Source organism: Ipomoea triloba, chromosome 9 (assembly GCF_003576645.1).
Source record: "Ipomoea triloba cultivar NCNSP0323 chromosome 9, ASM357664v1".
Classification (NCBI taxonomy): domain Eukaryota; kingdom Viridiplantae; phylum Streptophyta; class Magnoliopsida; order Solanales; family Convolvulaceae; genus Ipomoea; species Ipomoea triloba.
The window spans coordinates 15842398-15850897 of record NC_044924.1 but is presented as its reverse complement, the minus strand read 5'-3'; positions in this window follow the sequence as shown (position 1 = coordinate 15850897).

Here is an 8500-nt window from a genome sequence, read left to right as displayed (position 1 = left end):
TAGATTCCTATCTTTCGAGACTTAGGGGTTTCTAAAATACATTTTGGTATCATCAAAACTTAATACATTATGTTCCTAACAATTTCCCCCTTTTTGATGATGCCAACACTTATACTTACTCGTATGACTGATTAGCAAGAAAAGAACATTGATTTTATTTTCAGCGCATACGGTAAGTTTGACAAGCGAGCTACTCTGCTAAAGCATGAAGTAAGAACTCACGCAACACCCCAGCAAAAGATATATACATTAATATAAGGGAATGTTTTACATGAAATAGCCGAAAAGAAATAAGATAAAGAACAACATGAATTTCGAATGCATGTAGACATCGAGAGCTTACTTCTTGTCTGCTTTCCTCTTCTCGTTTATGGCTGCTCGTGTCTTGATGGGGTCCTTGGAGTTCACCTGCTCTAGATATTTATCTGATATATCCAGGTGAAAGTAATTGATAAAAGCTTCACCTATGAAGCTGCCTTCAATCACCCCATCTCTCCACCATTCGATGCATTCCAGAGGATTAAGGCCGCTATGAAGAGATAAGTCAGTTTTAGCAAGAAGACTTACTATGATTCCATTGAGGTACTCAGTTGAGTCTTCTTTGAACCCTGACTTAAAGTTTTTCATAAATTGCTCATCTCTCTTCTCTTTGGTCGTTTGTTGTTCTTGTCTTTTTCTTCTTCTTTCTCTGTCTTCTTGTCTCCTTCTTTCCATTTCCAGTGTATGCTGGACCCTTAAGATCTCTGCTCTTTTCGCTTCCTCCAGTTGTTTGCTTAATGACTTTGGAACTTTTGGAGGAGGTCCAGCTGGTTCACTTGCTGCCCTTTTCTTGCTAGTTGTTGATGTCCTTCCCTGAGTATTATTTTCCCCCTTGGTGGCATCATCGGCTCGGGAAAGGAGGGTGGACAGGCCTTCGAAGAGTGCTTGTAGTTGGGCAGGCACTTGGTTCGACAGATCATTGAGTAGCGCTTTCATCACGTCCTGTCGAATTCACTGGAATATTAGAAGGCTCGAAGCTCTGCTCGTATCTCAGCTAATTCAGCTCTCGCACCTGCAGCCTCTGCTCGAGCTACAGCAGCTTCATCTGCAGCTTTCCGTGCTGCATCCTCAGCCCATACTGCCTGTTCGAGAAGTTCTGCATGACGGCCTTGGGATTCACTTGTGCCAGCAGCAGGCATTGCAGCATTGCGAACAACAGCGAGTATCCTCTTGAGCTGAGCCATCTTCTGAGATTGATCAGCCATGAATTGACGCACTTCGCCAATGAAGACTTCTTCGGCCTGTTGATCATAGTCAGAAGTAGAAGAAGAGAAGTGAGAAGTACCTTTTATCGGAGGGGACTTGGGTGCTTCCAGATTTCCACCCATGACTTCCAGTTGCGAGTCCACCTCTCGATTGAGTGTCTGAGGGGTCGCAGGGACACTGGGTTCAGAGCGCGAAGGTAGCTCCATGTTAGGCGCTTCCCGGTTTCCACCTGAGGGATGGATCACTTCTTGCTCTTCACCTCTCGAACCTGGAGCCTCAGCTTCAGCGACTGTTGAGATTGGATCAGCCAGGGAGGGTTCTTCGGTATTGGACGCTTCCCGGTTTCCATCCAATAGAAGTTCCCCCTCAGCGTCACCTCTCGAACCAGTGCTGGGAACTTGGTCATCTGCTGGTGGGGTTGGAGACGAAGTGTCGACAGGTACTTCCCTGTTTCCACCTTCGATGGTCGCATCGTCCTCCTCAGCTTCCCTGTTTCCACCTTCGATGGTCGCATCGTCCTCCTCAGTTTCCCTGTTTCCACCTTCGATGGTCGCATCGTCCTCCTCAGTACCTCTCGAACCAGCATCGATGGTCGCATCGTCCTCCTCAGTACCTCTCGAACCAGCAGGACTTGGGACATTTTGCTCTCGTTGCTCATCAGATTGCACCTCAGCTTGCTCAGATGAGTCAGGAATCACTATGGTTTCAGGAGCAGCTGGTGCACTCCACCTTTCTCTTTCCATATCGATGGGAAAGCCTGGGAGTTGGAGCAACGGTATTTCACCCTCTCGAATTGTCTGTGCTTCATCGGTGTCATTCAAGGGTGTGGACTCAGGAGCTGGCAGCAATATGACTGAGCTGGGTGCCACCTCAAGTGCTTCAGAGGTCTCGGATTCACCTCTCGAAGCTGCTACCTATTCGTCAAGAGCAGAGAAATTTAATTGGGACAAGGGGATTGCGGCTGTTGGTATTGGATTCTCAGAATCATCTCGAGCAATCCCAGAGGTCTCTCCTGGACCTCTCGTATCCTCTACTTGATGTCCCAATGATAGAGCAGTGGCGAGCCTGATATCTTCTTGAAATTGAGCTTCTAATTCAGGATCCACTACAGGCTCGGCTTCAGCTTCTTGCGCATCAACAGCTATGCCCTTTCCCTTGTCAGATCGACCAAGATTTCTCCTGGTTACGTGCATCTCATGGGCAAGGTCAAGAAGTTCACTGGCTGGGAGTTCTGTGAGGTTTAACCAGTTCAACGCGAACATCTCCTCAGCCTCCATATCTGCTGCTTGTGCAATCAGTTGATCAAAAGTGCCTGTTCTCCAGTTTATCCATCGAAGAACCCTGGAGAAGTCAGAGGCATCTTCACCACGGCGATCTAACTGAGTAGTAGCATCATCATTAAAGTCATGAGATCCAGCAGATAGGATTTCTGTTGCTGATGCAGCTTCCACTGTTACCTCTCGAACCACCTCTCGTGGTTCCTCAACTTCTGTCTGTACTGGATCACTGATCCCAGTACCTTCAATCTCTCGAACCTCCTCTCGAGGCTCGACAACAGACTCATCAGCACCCTCAGCATCATCATCAGCATGTAGACTTACAGATAAAGCTCCTGATNCGAATGTGTCGCAACTCCCTCTGATATGCGTCGGAAGATGAGGTTGATGTGGAGGATTCGGACGCCATAGTTGACAGATTTGAGGTTTTGGAGGGAATGTGTACAGNAAGCATTCCTGTGGTTAAGGATCTTCCCCCTGAGTGATTGATCCCTAACCCTCCTTATTCCTCCATTTAGAGATACGTAGATAGTCAGTTTGATATCTTTCGACGTGATCTCTCGAACTACCCTTCTTCGAGACATAACACAAAAAGGCAAACTGAACATGTACCTCTCGAACTACCTTTCGAACACAGATTGCGATACGGAGACAAGATTGATTCATCAAAAGATATCACTTGGAACATTTTCTTAAGTTCATTTAGTGATTTTCGAAAACATTACATATGAATCAATATCCTATTAGATTCCATAGAAACTTTTGTTTGGCCTTGGATAGCCTAATAGGAATCTATCGTTAGAACAGGAACTAGCCATCTAAAGTCCTATTTCTCCTAATAACAGAACTAGAGGTGGCTACTCCCCTTCTTGTTCTTCTCTCCGCTGCTGCCTTCCTCACAGGCTTCGTCTCCCTTTCCCTTGGTTCTCCATTTGGTTGAGGGAGGTCCTTTTCCGGAATGTGCAGCGGTAGGAGTCCCACTTGTGCAAGACTCTCCTCCTGACTCCAGTATCCCATCGTTGTGGATCTCCTCGCATTTGGGGATCCATTCACCTTGGATGGGAATAGGATGCTTGCTTGGATTATCAGGAAGCTCCGTAATCTGTTCACCCTTCGTTGATTCTGGATAGTTCTCTCCTTGAAAGTCTTTGGATTTCGTTGCTGATTTTCTCCATCTATACCAGAACGGTACATCGTCTTTTCCTTTCTTCTTTTCCATGAAGAAGTCGATGACATAAACTGATGAGAAAACCCTTCTATTTATAGCCCAAAAAGGTTACCACTGTTGAGTCACGGGATGCCATATGAATGACCATTCAATGCTGTGTAACTCCAAAGCTGCCATAAAGTTGATGAAACTGCCCCTCACATGCGAAACAGTTCATGGCACTAAATACAAGAAGATAAGATTTGATCATTCATCCCAATTCTATCATTCCAAATTCTAACCTTAGTTGAGAGAATCTATTTTCACATAACGCTTTTGTGAAAATATCTGCTAGTTGCTCCTCCGTTGCAACGTATTCCAAAGTTATATCCTTTTTCTCAACATGGTCTCGGATGAAGTGATACTTGATATCAATGTGTTTTGTTCTTGAATGTAATATTGGATTCTGAGTGATAGCTATAGCACTTGTGTTGTCACACATGATCTTAACTTCTTTACATTCAACACCATAATCCAGTAGTTGTTGCTTCATCCATAAAACCTGAGCACAGCAACTTCCAGCTGCTACATATTCTGCCTCAGCGGTGCTTGTAGCTATCGAATGCTGTTTCTTGCTAAACCATGAGACAAGTCTTCCACCTAGAAACTGACATGTCCCTGATGTGCTCTTTCGATCTATTTTACAACCGGCAAAGTCCGCATCTGAATATCCCATAAGTTCGAAAGATCCACCTCTCGAATACCAAAGTCCAACACTTTGCGTACCTTTGAGATATCTAAGGATCTTTTTAGATGCATTTAAGTGACTTTCCTTAGGACTTGCCTGAAATCTAGCACATACACCTACTGCAAAGGATATATCTAGTCTACTAGCAGTTAAATAAAGAAGAGATCCGATGATACCTCGATATGTAGTTTGATCGACCTCTCGACCTTCACTGTCGACATCGATACGTAGAGAGGTTCCCATGGGTACTTTGACTGAGGATTTCCCTTCTATGTTGTATTTTCTGAGCAGATCCTTGGTGTATTTCTCCTGATTGATGAAGATACCTTCCTTAAGCTGTCTCACTTGTAATCCAAGGAAGTAGTTGAGTTCTCCCATCATGCTCATCTCGAACTTCCCTTTCATCAATCTGGAGAACTTCTCGCACAAGTCTGGATTGGTGCTTCCAAAAATGATATCGTCCACATAGATTTGCACCAATAAGATGTGATCCCCATCCTTAATTCTAAACAATGTTTTGTCCACTAGGCCTTTGGTGAACCCACACTGAAGTAGAAAAGAGGATAAGGTATCATACCAAGCTCTCGGAGCTTGTTTTAAGCCGTAAAGTGCCTTCTTTAATTTGTATACTTTGTCAGCTCCCACGTCCTTCAAGAAACCCGGAGGTTGTTCAACGTACACCTCTTCTTCGAGAAGTCCGTTCAGAAAAGCGCTCTTGACATCCATTTGATATACTTTAAAGTCTTTGAAGGCGGCATATGCGAGAAAGATGCGTATGGCTTCGAGACGTGCCACTGGAGCGAAGGTTTCATCAAAATCTATTCCTTCCTCCTGACAATAGCCTTTGGCAACAAGTCTGGCCTTGTTCCTAACAATAACTCCATCCTCATTCATCTTGTTTCTGAAAACCCACTTTGTACCAATGACATTCTGATGATGAGGTCTCGGAACTAGTTCCCAAACATCGTTCCGTTCAAACTGATGAAGTTCCTCTTGCATGGCTTGTACCCAATCTGGATCACATAGAGCCTCATCGATCACCTTAGGCTCAATTTGAGATAGAAAGCAAGCAAACATGCTTTCTCTGTATGCTGATCTGGTCCGAACTCTGTCACGTACATCTCCAATCACTTGATCAGCAGGGTGACTTCTCAGCCATCTTAGGTCGTGTTGTGGCTCCTCAGTTGACACTTCCGTTGAAGGTTGAGATGTGGGTTGAGCATCTATGATCTGGATCGGATCAACTGAGTCAAGAGCTTTCTTCTTGGTAGGCTCTTCATCATCTGATTCTGACGAGAGTTCCGCTACGTCTCGAACTTGGTAGGCTCCGACTGAGCTTCCTCAGCTGCTTCCATTGACTTTGATGGTTGATCTGTTGATGCTCTATCATCAAAAGAGACATGTATGGATTCTTCAACCACCAATCTCCGCTTGTTGAAGACTCTGAATGCTTTACTTGTCGATGAGTATCCCAGAAATACTCCATCATCTGCCTTTTCATCAAAAGTTCTTAGCTGAGTCTTCCCATTGTTGTGGACATAGCATTTGCACCCGAATGTGTGGAAGTAGCTTACATTCGGTTTCCTTCCATTCCACAACTCATATGGATTCTTTTCAACTCCTTTCACGATCAAGGACCGATTTTGGGTATAGCACGCTGTGTTGATTGCTTCTGCCCAAAATCCTTGAGATATGTTAGCTTGCGAGAGCATGGTCCTTGCGGCTTCCTTGAGAGTTCTGTTCCTTCTTTCAGCAACTCCGTTCTGTTGAGGCGTTCGAGCAGCTGACAACTGATGATGAATACCGTTTTCGTTGCAGTAGCTCTCGATAACTTGATTAACGAACTCTCCACCTTGATCTGACCGAATCTTTAGTATCGAGACATCCTTTTCAATTTGAACCTGCTTCAGAAGGTTTGGTAAGGCAACTTTTGTCTCGCTTTTCTTGGTTAAGAACACGGTCCAGGTGAATCTTGTGTAGTCATCTACTACCACAAGAGTGTACTTTCTTCCTCTCATGCTGGGTGGGTCTACTGGGCCAAATAAGTCCATATGGAGAAGACTTAGTGGTCTAGTAGATGATGTCTCGGCTTTGGTTTTGAAAGAGGATTTGGTCTGTTTACAACGTTGACATGCCTCACAAATCTTGTCTTTTCGAAACGTAACTTTGGGCAGTCCTTCCACAAGGTTCCTCTTAGTAAGCTTGTTGATAGTTTTGAAGTTCAGATGGCTAAGCTTACTGTGCCAATTCCAGCATAAGTCTTCCTTGCTCCTTGCCAGCATACATAGGGATGGTTTGGCAGATCTCCAATCCACTATGTACATGGTTCCTTTCCTTGCTGCTTCCAGGACGACTTCGAGAGATTCCTCTTGTATGATTTGGCACTTGTCTTTGGTGAAGATTACTCGGTAGCCCATGTCACAGAACTGGCTTGTGCTAAGGAGGTTGAATTTGAGCCCCTCAACGTAGGATACCCCCTTGATCACCAATTCATTTTTATGAACTTCACCAACAGCCTTTGTACGTCCTTTCTTCTCGTTGTCTCCAAATGTCACCAGGGGACCTTCGATAGGATGGATGTTCTCTAGCAGTGTTAAGTTTCCCGTCATATGTCTCGAACATCCACTGTCAATGAACCATATGTCCCTGGTGTCCTGCAAGCAGATCAAGCAGATTTAGGTACCCAAACTTTGGGTCCTGGTTGGTTAGTAAGTTTAGGCATCCATTTATACCTTGGACCCATTAATCCAGGTCTAGGTGCAATGTAGCCATTATACGTTTGATAATCATAAGGAATGCTAGCAAATGTTTTGGGCCTCTTTGGTGCATAAATCAACTTAGGTATAGACTTTTCGATCGGCTTATGCACCATGCCTTTCATACGCTGTTTGGTCATGTGAAATTGCTGGAAGTGAGGTTTCTTCCAGAAATCATGATTCGATGACCAATTCTCACTAGATGGATAGAGTCTGCCTTTCTCCATCCGTGAGTTCCTAACTCTATGGATCTCAGACCATCCATATTTTCCTTGAGGCGCATTATATGGAATGTAGCTCCTTTTGTACTTGGAATGGCCTTGCGAGAGATAGCAAGGTGATCTCTCGATATTGTTTACCTGGCCATTCTTCGTAGCTTTCCTATACTTTCCATTGCTGGTGTATAGGGACAATTTATGAATAGCTACTCTGGTCTTTTCTGTTGGTCTTTTATGACCTTTGTTTGGTTTGGGTTGAGATCCTCCATTATTTGAAGTTCCCAAACCATTGGTCTGTTTATCTCTCGAGAGACAGTCTTGACGGAACCCTANCTCGGCCATCTCATCATGGAGGGCTGATAGATACGCAAGCATGCGTGTTTTCCAGTCATCGAACCTGCTAAGATCAAAAAGAAGATGTCTCGACAACATGCTATCCATTTTAAAAAATATCTCATGCTTTGAAAGATTTTTAAAAGATTTTTCAAAGAAGGATCTCTAGGCAATATAAACAAAGGTTTATATCGATCAGAGAACTTGCTCTGATACCAATTGTTGGTCCAAAGGGGATGGGGTACAAGTCTAGAGGGGGGGGTTTAATAGACTTGTATAAGATTTTGCAAATCTTTTTCGACTTCTCGTGTGTATTGGACTTAGGATGTTTAGGTCCGATACCTAACAAGATGAAGACAAAGTTTTATGCGCAGCGGAAAGGTTATCCCCTTTTAGTTAGCACGAGTTTGAGTTAGTTCGAGAGGTGCGGTAATATGCAGTGCAGTTCGAGAGTTAGATAGCGAGAGATAAAAGCAGAAAGTAAGTGCGAGAGAGATTTTTAAGTGGTTCGGCCAACCCGCCTACATCCACTCTTCTTCCAGAAACTCCCTGGAAGGATTGCACTAAAACTTCCCTTTTAGTACAATATCGAGCGCTTGAGCTTTGATCACGAAGCCCGCCTCAAGCCTCAGGTTTTTCGCCCCGCTTCTTGTTACTCCACCTATCGAGCACTTGAGCTTTGATCACCAAGCCCGCCTCAAGCCTCAGGATCTTCACAAGACAGCTCCCAGGTTACTCCGCCTCTCCTCAGGTTTTTCTCCCCGCTTCCAGTTACT